We start from the raw sequence: 11,952 nt of genomic DNA, 5'->3' as shown, positions 1-11,952 counted from the left end.
CAGTGGATGTTGATGAATTTTCAAGTAATTTTTGGACGTTGTTAATTATTAATGTTGATGCATTGAATATTGTTTTGAAAATGTGCCATGGTGTGGTAACACTTGTACAATTAGAAACAATGTTCTCAAATAATGTAGTTACCAATTGATCATAAGTTAGAGTGGGGTAGAAGTCTACAAGACACATGAGAGAATTTTCGTTAGTAGGATTAAGAGCAATGAAAGTTTTGCTTGTTTTGAAATGCCTTCTTTGAAGAAGTTGTTCTATTTCCATTGTGTTGGCAACAAAGTCTTGAACTACAAAACAATAATGTCAAAAGTATATTAGAAGTCAATTGCAGAGTCGAGATGAGAAGGCCCAACAAAATATTTGATGAGAATGAAAAGGTACATCATGCATTCAGCTCGAATGCTATTACAAACTCGAAACTATTAATAGTGAAACTTCCACTAGGTTTGCAAGTTTTGAGTTTGCTTCTTGCCATCATGAGATCTTCTTCATACATTTGAAGAAATGGTAGACCTAAAGAGAGTACAATGTCCACATATGGATCCCTTATGTGAATTAGAATTTGTTCACCATGGCATTGAACAATGTCTCCTATCAAGTTGCAAACTTGCAAAACATTTGCGGGACATTGGCAAGAGTAGCAGAATGGACGTCTGCTTACTTAAAAACCCCCACAAGACTCATGCTCCACGAGGTCAGCATCATGGATGTTTTTATCATTCAGGTATGTTTATATATTAATATAAAATCCTGGTGAAAATTTATCAAGCTAGTTTTTAAAGTTTCATAATATTGGTAGAATATAGTACACTTTTGTATATTTTCTTTTGAATTTTGAAGTAAAATATGCAAATGCTGGCGAAACTTCAAAAGTTTTCACATAAAACTTTCAAATCCTAGCGAATGTTTCAAAGATTTATTTTATTATGGCATACAAACTTTCTATACCAATACAAAAGTTTCACTTATCCTTATGTACTCTAGTTTGTGGCTCAGTTAGTATGCCACCTTAGCTAGCTGAGTTTGGTTTGAGACCCACATATAGGGTTCTTCTATTTCTTTGTACTAGAGTTCTTTTGGCTTACACAACTAAGAAGAGGAAAATAGTTTTCAGCCTCCACCTTTGTGTGTATTCCCCCATTGTGTATGTGAGAAAGCCGCAAGTGAGACTCCTTCCCTCTCTCCCACTATCTTCACATGGTATCAGAGCCTGATTCGTGGTAAGGAGCTCAAGAAAGCAAACCAAGTTCACAGTGTCCTGGTAAGAGGACCAGTGTTGCTTTCCTTTTTTCGAGTTCGGGAGAAAATCTCTGTAGGTAGCATAGCCGGAAGTGCAAGAGTGCACTGTCTCAGATTGAGACGCCCTTCGCGATGTGGCGAGAGGGCAGTATATGCTGCGGGCAAGGGCAAAGCCCTTGGTGACTTTATTTTTCTGATTCGAGGCCATTCTGGGGCCCGTTTTGAAGGCGAAAGTTCTTCGCGGGCACTCAGAAAAAGGCCCTGTTTTTGCTGTGCGACCACTGCTCCGCAGGTCGGTGAAAAGTTGCCGCAGAAATTGCATCGTATGCCTGTGTGCAGAGATATTGGGAGTTACAAAATCATCCTTATTGCCTGTTCATGCAAAATCGTAACTAGGAAGTGACTGTGTGGTCAAATACCACTTTCGTCAGTTTTGCAGATTTTCCTGTGTGAGGCAGAAGCTGTGTTTTTTACAGTGAGAATTTTTTGCAGTGTTCTGTAATGGCGTCTGATTCTCTTTCAAAGATTGTCACTGAAAAGCTTGACAAGAACAACTTACAAGCATGGAAGTTTAGAATGACGAATTTCCTTATGGGAAAAGGCTATTGGGAGTTCATTACAGGAAATGAAGAAGAACCAGTTCTTCCTAATGTTCCCAATCAACAGGAAATGTAGGCATTTAAAGGATGGCATGAGAGAGCCAGAAAAGTTATGTATTGGATGTCTATTAGTATTTCGGATTCTATGATTGTGCATATTCAGGATGCAGGTACGCCAAAGGAGGCATGGGATACTTTGGAAAAAATGTACAGCACAAATACACAAGCCAGGAAAATGCAGCTCAAGCAGGAGTTGCACAATGTGTAGAGAGAAAATATGAGCATCAATGACTACCACATGAAGGTGAAGAAAATTGCAGATGCACTTGCTTCCATTGGGTCGCCAGTGGAAGATGATGATCTAGTTTCTGTGACCTTGAATGGTCTAGGAAAGGATTATGCATAGTTCTGGACATCCATTGCCGTCCGTGAAAAATTTCCTGATTTTGAGGAATTGTTTGCTCTTCTAATTTTTGAAGAGCACAGAAATGGTGGTGCATCTTCTTCAGGAGGAACTTCAAAAGAAGCTGTCTTCTACTCAAATGCTGGAAGAGGTAGAGGCAAAGGTAGAGGAGGCCGATCTGGAGGCCGTGGTAGAAATCAAAATATGCAGGAAACTCAAGAAGACCAGTCCTTTGGAGCAGGACATGGTAACTCTAGAGGCAGGGGGAGCCAAAGAGGCCGTGGTGGATGGTAGAGAGGTCAAAATGCAAACGGCAATGTTGAATGCTACTATTGTGGTAAAATGGGTCATATGGCTAAATACTGCTACAAAAAGCAGAATGACATCACGAATGGAAAATTGCAGCAAGGGAATTATGCATCTTCTAGTAGACAGGGTGATGACAGAAATGAGCATCTGTTTATGGTGCAGCACATGACCAATTCTGTGACAAGTGCAAAAGAAGGCAATGATGTGTGTTATGTTGACTCAGGTGCATCAAACCACATGACAGGTCATGCAGAATGGATGCAAGATGCAAGGAAAATGGAAAGACCAGGATTTTTGGAGACTGGTGATGATAGTGCACATCCTATTGTGCAGATTGGTAAAATTCCTTTGTCTATGCAGGATGGGAAAAAGAAATACCGGTCTGATGTATTTCATGTCCCGAACATCACCAAGAACCTGGTTTTTGTTGGTCAAATGGTTGAGTAGGGCTTGCAGGTCAGATTTAATCCTCATGGATGCTTTGTTGAGGATATGAAAAATAACGGTCGCTTGATAGCAAAAGGAAAGAAGAAGGGCAGGATGTTTACGTTGGATGTGGACATGCCTGAATTGAGTGCAGCAATCTTTGCACATGGGACTGGTGTAGTTGCATATATTGATATCTGGCATAAACGCATTGGTCATGTTAATGTACAGTGACTTAAATCAATGCAGGCCCAAAATATTGTTGCAGGATTGCCTAAATTCAAGGTTGCAAAAATGGATAAGTTATGTGAAGCCTGTCAATTTGGAAAACAGGCAAGAGAACCATTTCCTAGGCATGTTCAAGAGAGTAAGAAGCCATTGGAATTAATCCACTTTGATGTGTGGACTACTAAAGCTGCATCTATTGGAGGCTGTCATTATTTTGTCACTTTTATTGATGACTACAGCAGAAAAGTTTGGGTGTATTTTATGAAAAAGAAAAGTGAAGTGTTTGGGCATTTCAAAGCTTTTAAAGCCATGGTTGAAAAAGAAACAGGACTACAAATAAAATGCCTAAGGTCAGATGGAGGGGGAGAGTACCTCTTAAATGAGTTTGCAAGGTTCCTGCAGGAGCATGGCATAAAGCAACAATATTCATGCAGTCATACCCCACAGCAAAATGGACTTGCAGAAAGGAAAAACATGCATATTGGAGAGGTATCTCGGGCCATGCTAAATGAAAAAGACCTACCAGACTATTATTGGGCTGAAGCAGGGGCTGAAGCAGTTGCTACAGCAGTTTACATAATGAATAGGACTCCCACTGCAACAATACATGGCATGACGCTAGAGGAGATGTATACTGGTAGGAAACCATATATTTCTCATTTGAAAATTTTTGGTTGCATTGCCTATGTTCATGTGCCAGATGAGTTGAGGTCCAAATTGGATCCAAAAGCTGAGAAGTGCATCTTTATTGGTTATTCTCTGCAGTAGAAAGGGTATAGATGCTATAACCCTTCTACTCGTAAGTTTACAGTGAGCAGAGATGTTGTTTTTGATGAGATGAGTAGCTAGTATAAACCAGTAAATGTGATGATTGATGTAGATGCACAAAATGGTAATGTTGCATAGAATTCACAGCAGTAATCACAAAATATTAGTGGACCTACAGTGTTCTCTAGCAGTGGTTCACATATTTCGCCATGGATAGGTAGATTGAGATCACAAGAATCTCCTCAAACCAATGTAGATAGTGGTATGTAGGTATCGCGAAAAGGAAAAGAGAAGGTAGATCAACCCATGTTTGATGTGAATGCAGGTCACTCTTATGTGGATGGTGAATCCAATGGCTCAGAACAGAGCATTGATGATGAGTTGGGTATTCCTTCTGTTGTTACACCTGGAGTAAGGAAGACCAGGGATGTTTTGAGAGCACCTGGAAGTGAGCGTATTTGTGCAGGTCTACCAGAGCTAGGTCTCTTGTGGATAGGCTGAAATATGATAGATTTATAGCCATTCACTATGCCTATATTGTCAAAGTGATACAGGAACTAGAACCCACTTCTTTTGAGCAAGCCATGGGAAAAGAAAAATGGGAGAAAGCCATGGATGAAGAAATGGATGCCTTGGAAGCAAATGCTACATGGGAATTGGTGCCTTTGCCTAAAGGCAAGAATGCAATTGGCTGTAAGTGGGTTTATAAGGTGAAGCACAATGTAGATGGTTCTGTGAACAGATACAAGGCAAGATTAGTTGTCAAGGGGTATGCACAAACATATGGGATTGATTATGAAGAAACATTCAGTCCGGTTGCAAGGATGGCAACCGTAAGAGCAGTCATTACTATGGCTGCATCAAAGGGATGGTCTTTACATCAGATGGATGTAAAGAATGCCTTCTTGCATGGTGATTTGCAAGAAGAGGTCTTTATGGAGCAGCCACCAGGTTATGTTCATGCTGTTCATCCTGAGTTTGTTTGCAGGTTGAAGAAAGCCTTGTATGGCTTGAAGCAGGCACCTAGAGCATGGTCTGACAAGATAGGACAGTATCTTGTCACTATTGGCTTTCATATTTCCAAGGCGGATTTCTCACTTTATGTGAGAAAAACAGAGAAAGGTATTATGCTGCTTGTCATCTATGTTGATGATTTGATCATCACAGGTGATAGTGATGAAGATATTCTTCATGTGAAAATGCTATTGAAGCAGAAGTTTGAGATGAAGGATTTGGGAGAGCTACGTTATTTCTTGGGCATTGAGGTGATTAGATCACCAAGTGGGATATAGCTCTTGCAGAGGCAGTATGGATTAGACATGCTATCCAAATATGGGATGACAGGCTATAAGCCTATTTCAATTCCTTTGGAGCAAAATGTGAAGCTGAGCGCAGATGCAGGTGAGCTTCTGGAAGACCCTACTATGTACAGACGCATAGTAGGAAGTTTGATTTATATGACTATTACCAGGCCAGATTTGAGCTATGCTGTTGGATTGGTAAGTCAGTTTATGCAGGCTCCAAGGAAACCATAGCTATCATCCAGCTATTATTCGTGGGCGGTGTACCAACCGCATCTGCAACTAACAAGTCGGTGACATAAATGCACAACAGTCACCCTAGCATATCATGAGTGGAGCTCGATATCTCAACACTTTCTTCTAATGTTTCCAGCATTTTATGATTGGCATAGATGTATACTAGCTTCTCAGCCCAATCCTCTAGAAGTCTATTTTGTAAAGTACTTTGAATGTACTTATAATGATTCCAATTTCTTTCTAAGCCGAAGTTTGAGCATGTCTGAGAAAGAACCCTCATTGTAATCAGGCGTAGAAGCACACATGTGCCACCATTCATCATCCACAATTTCCAAATAGATGTAGTTTTTGCCAATGCTTAAACATGGCTTGATGCAAACAACCCCTCCTTGCATTGATACTTGGCTAACTCGTTACAACACTTTGCAAACTCATGGTTTTCAGGATAATATTGTCACACGACCTTATGAAAGTCATGCATAACAATTGGGATCTCTTCGGGCTTCATATTCCACCACTCGGCGTCTAAAAGGTACCCACCACTATGCAAGGGATTGTGAGCTTACTCCCATCAAGGCCTAAACAATTGCCACAATTCCTTGCATTTTGTAGCGTTAAATGGTCTTCTCTCATTCTCTTGGCCTAGGCGAGTAGGGGGATTCCTCGCAATAAGAGCTTGCTCAATAATCCAAAAGTGCATCCATGTTTTTCCAATTATTGGATCCTTTGAGTCCAAAGCCCTAAGTGCATGTAATACAGGTTTCATAACATTAGCAACATCCTCAAACCGCTTCCATAATGTAGGGTATTCCAATGTTTCTTTCAGGTCATGCATTTTCTCCTTTGTTGCCCTATCGGTCAACTCAGACATCCATCATTAAAATGAATCACAATAACTCCTATTCTTCACTAAGGATTGCAAAGTGTAGAATTATGTGGCAAATCTCGTGGTTGCTGGCAATTTCAACATGGTAGAACCATCACGAGGCATAAAGATTACTTCGAGACGTGTCTCACAAACAATCTCTTTGAACTATGGCACTTGTTTATACCAATCTTTCAATGCAATAATAAAGTATTGTAGAATCACGTGGGATAGAATAGATGCATCTTGGAAGAGGAGTGAGAGCACAAGATGTAACCAAAATGTTGTTCTCTATTGATTGTGAGAGAGGTGACTCTCTCTTATAGAAAGGGGAGAAGGTGGTACCTTCCCTACATCAGTGGGAATCAGCACCTACATCAGTGGGACTAGCCTAAATCAAAGGAACCTCCCATGTGGGGGCCTTTGGCTTACATCATCACTTAGGTCACACACTAGACACATCATAGCACTTGATGTGCCTCTACAACACACACAAACACACATGTGACTCCCCTAGATGCACACATGCACCATAGAGCAAGCCCTTGATCACACTTATCCCAACAAGTATGCATACAATACATAGATGCATATAGATTGGTATACTCCCTTTGCAATATTCTACCGGCCTTTTTACCACTCTTGGCATTATCCATTACAACTTGCACAGCCTTTTCATGGCCTAACTCTCTTATAACCTTTGATAGTACAATAGTTATATATGTCCCCGACTTCTTTACATTTGAGGCATCAATTGGCGTGTGGAGGAAGGCCTCCCCATGCAGTGATATAACCATCACATTCAATAAAGCATGGTGTTTTATGCTTGTCCACCCATCTGAGACAATTGTGCATCTGGTGTTATGCAATTGCTCAAAAATGCTATGATTTATGCGATCTTTCTCTTTTGCATATGCCTTTGCTAACAATGCTATACGCAATGTTATGTGGTATGAAGGGGGCTTGAAGCTCGGTCTCATATAATTGTTATCGACCAAGTTCAATGGATATCCTGACCGCAAGATTGATCTACCAAGTAAATAGCAATAAGTGACATATACTATTCTGTGATCAGCAGTAGGGTATATGTACATCATTGTTTAATCACACGTCAAAGTTTTTTATTTAGGTCGGTAGCTAGTAATGATCTAATATGTATTTTCTTCAGCTGCTAGAAAATACATAAAAGATATTATCTGACATACCAACTGTTTTTCATTATCTATAAAAGCAATTCCATAAAGAAACTACTAGAGCAAAAATCTTACCACCACTGAACAATCATGCCTTCACTCTTAATTAGCAAAAATATCATATGCTTTCTCTCTCTTTAATTTTCTTCAATTCAGCTCACATTAGTAGAACACTTTTTTGAAGCACATCATATGTATCACACAATAATAGTTTTGTTATTTACAAAATTAAGCCAGGATTGGCATCTACTCAAGCAAGCTATGAGGATACAAGACCTCTAAGTAATTGTATTTTTTATTTCATACATACATTGGTTGCACCCACTAACCCAATGAAGTTGCACGTACCCTAAACTGTGAGTTCACAAAATTTAAGGATTGGAAAAAGGATGATCTAGATAGCCATGTGGTGCAGTTTGGAACTTGATGGTGGCACGCGAGTGGCTTAAATAATATGTTTGGTGACCCATAGGAATTACAACAATTTGCAGGTACCCTAAGTGGTAGGGCTATGAGCTGGTTTAACCAATATGGTCTAGCACAGTCTATGGACTATGAGGAATTAAAGACAACTTTTCTACACAGGTTTTATAAGCAGAAAACACCAAATGACATTCATAGGAAGTTGCAAGAGTTGTGTTAAAAGAAACTAATGGTGAAAGATTATGCACAGAAGTTTTGAAACCTCACCACACAATTACATGCAACGGAAAGACCCACAACCAAGACATTGGTTGAGTACTTCTACAAGTGATTATGCAAAGAAATTCATATTGCAGTGATCGAATTGGAGATCCGTGGTCAGAAGGACTTTGATGACTTGGTGGATGCTACCAAAAGAGAAGAATGAAGGTGCAAATCATTCAAAAGTTGATCCATTGATGATGATTGTAACAGTAGGTTAACTTGAACATAGATGAGTCTGAAAACAATGACACAGATGATGACATAGAAATAGATAGTGAGGAATCCGGTAGTGATTCAGATGACAAGGACAGTAAGTCAAAGAAAACAAGGAATCATAATAAGAGGAAATTGACCAAAAAGGAGTCAAAGAAATCCAAATAGAAAAAGAAGAAAGCAAAGAAGGAGACCAATGAGATGGAGAAATTACTGGAAGAAAAACTTAAGAGTTTGGGAGTGACTAAGTCAAAATCCTACTTAAGGCATGTGATTCACATGAAAAACCATCAAATGGAGGTTTGCTAGGACAATCCAAATGCCCAAATGAATCCGACATAGTAGGTAGCCTGCATGCCGGCAACAGGATCCAATCAAGTAACAATCGATCCAACGACGGCATATAATGTGACAGTTCCACAGTAGAGAAACAACTAGAATCAGTATTGTTTGGAGAACGGGCACCATCAAGGCTCGGATTACCCATTGTGGTGCAAACACAGAATAGAGTGAAAACTAGAAATTAAGCATTGACCACCAAGGTGGGGATCACCTTAGCAGGAGCAACCATTGGCACAAACAAATTTGGTGTTGATTGAAGAATAGGGGAACATATCAGTATGTTGGACCAAGTTAATAGCTTACCTATACGAGTTATAGCAATGCGATTGGAAAAGAGTTTGAAATGGAAGGACTAGGAAGAGGTTTGAATAAAAGCCTTGAAGCAGATTGAGAAGAATCTAATACAGGCTTCTAGCAAGAATGCAACTTTTAGTGAGGAGTCTTAAGTTAAGGCACAGAGATGGAAATTATTTGATCAAAAATAGGGCACATGTTGCGACTATGAATGCGCAATCAAAAATGCCTAAAACTAGAAATGCTCATCCACAACCTTCAAGACGAGTTGTGATTAGGCAAATTGTGTATGCATCGAGTCATGCCCATGCCAGTACTCACATGCATGATAATGTTCCTAGGGTTGAACAAGAAGTTGCAAAAGAGGATCTCAATGCCGAAATGGGCACTACCACAATGCTTGATCCACTATGAGGTTGTTAACCAAGATACGGAGAGAGGATTTATGCAGCTGTCACAATCCTCTCAAAGAGGTATTCCATGTGCACAGGGGGGGAAATGTAAGTCACATGGTCTAGAATGGGACTTTGTCTCATTAATGTTCATGATTTGTATTTGTTATTATTTCTCAATATCATTCTAGTATGGGACGGTATAGATATTAAGGAATATGACAAATATAATGCTGGTATAGTACTTTCTCTCAGTATACGAGAATAATAAAATAATCTTTCATAAGTTTTGAATTGGCTAAATTCATTATCTCTCGATTAATGAGAGCTTAAGATCTCTTGAATAATTTTTTTGACCATGATGATACTTGATCGGAATATCCAAGAGATTACCCTTCACATCTCTACTCGTTGACTCAGAGAGTCAAATACACAACTGAGGTCAGTTGCAATCCAAGCAAGAGGGATGTTAGAAAATTGTATTTCCATTTTTTCTTGCTATGGAAATTATTTTATTTTAGTCAAGTGTGACTATGGCAAAGTATTCCATAAGAGCACACCGGACACGAAGGGGGTCCTAGTGGATGCTTTGTGGGGTTTAGTTTGGGATGCCTAACTACGTGTGTTTTGCTAGGCTAGATGGTTAGTATTGTGGGTGATTCCATGTAAATACTAATACCACTAGTATTATTGGTGTTATTGCAATTGGTTGTTGCAAGGTGTGTATTTTGATGTCTGTATATCAATCGTACAATTGTGTTGGGATTGGTGTGATGATTCATCAATTAATTGTAACAACTAACAAAATTGGCTGCTTGAGTATAGATGATGAGTTGGATAATGAGGAACGGAGATGGTGAAGGTGATTGGGATTGATTGAAGTATCTAATGGCTGTCAAAGGGCTAATTTATTTTATAAATTTTGGATGAGGGCATATTAAGCCTTGTGATATTTTAAGCTCGTGGAGCTATGTTGAGAAATCCCTCTAATTATGAACAAGGGATGCTTTTGGATGTACTATTATTGGCTCTTTGCTTTTTGGAATTACAATTATAAATACTCTAGATGGGAAGCAAGAGCCACCATCTAGGGGGGCCAGATTGGACCCCATGTAGTGCCACTCTCTCTTTCTCTTCTCTCTCCCACTTGTTTCCTTGTTCTTGGTTTCTATGGTTTTGGTAAATCTTGAGTTTGTGAGCATGTTTAAATTTGAATTTTCGTAACAATCCATTTGCATCCCCTTATTATCTAGGTAAAAGCTAGATAATGCCTTATGACATTGTGGTACATTTCCAAGAAGTGGGAACTTTGATGCTAAGGTGGCATGCAGTCCCCTACCCTTTAACACCAAGGTGCCATGTAGTCCCCTACCCTATTTCCCCCTTTTTTTTCCCTTAATCTACTTTCGAATAAAAGATCTTTGCATGAGCATCTATGATAATCTCTATGTTCCTACAAAATCTCTTGTCTTTTCTGTGATGATGAAGGTCTTTTAAAAAGACAAAGAGTTGGAATTTTCATGATTAAAAATTTGTACTTGTAAAACCATAATGACATTTGTGAAGCATTTGAGGGCTAAAAATGACATAAAATCCACAATTTTATCAACCATTATGATATTTAACAACATGACCATGTCATTAGGGCATTGATCTCTATTAATAAGTTGGCTTTGCTTCTTGTACCATCTGATTAACATCTACAGTGCATTTCTTGTCATACCAGCACTCCATCTAATCATGCCCAAACTTAAAATACACATCACAATACTTGGTTCAACACTCATCTTGATTATGCCCATGTTGGGATAATTGTTTGCAGAATTTTTTAATGGTTTGGGGTCTTCCTTGCATACCAAGATCCTGCAAAGAATTCTTAAGTTTTGACTTAAGTTTCTCTCTTTTTGATGAGGTCTCAATCCTCCTTCTTTCCTTGCCCTTCTTTTCTTTCTTGGGATTCATTGCACCATTTTTATCAAAAGCAATAGCTCAATTCAAGAGTTCCTCATACATTTTGGTTAAATTCATAATCTTGGGGGATTGAAAATCCATCTACATGCATATAGTAATCAACCAAGTGTGCATGGATTTTTCATCCAATTTTGTGCTCAACTAGTTAATAAGGGCTTGCATCTTTAGAAAATCATAGATAAACTTATTATTTCTGTACATCAAGTCACCCAACTTGGTTTAGACATCTTACTTATTGTTCTCCTACCTAAACATTCTGAGAGATGCCTCAATCACATGCTACCAATCCATGAAGTATCAAAACAGAAACTCGTTAAAACACCTTGAGCCATCTTGAATAGGGTACATAAAACATAACTCATGTGCTCTTCCTTAGTTATTGCTCCATTAATATCATGAACTTGCAAGAATTTCTACAAGTGACTATAACTATTTTCTTCCTTTGTTCCTTTGAAGTCTTAGAATTTTACCTTAA

This window comes from Dipteris shenzhenensis, chromosome 11 (genome assembly GCF_047967505.1).
Source record: "Dipteris shenzhenensis isolate YYH24624 ecotype China chromosome 11, Dip_SZ_1.0, whole genome shotgun sequence".
In the NCBI taxonomy this organism is placed as follows: domain Eukaryota; kingdom Viridiplantae; phylum Streptophyta; class Polypodiopsida; order Gleicheniales; family Dipteridaceae; genus Dipteris; species Dipteris shenzhenensis.
Note: the sequence above shows the minus strand (reverse complement) of the source record.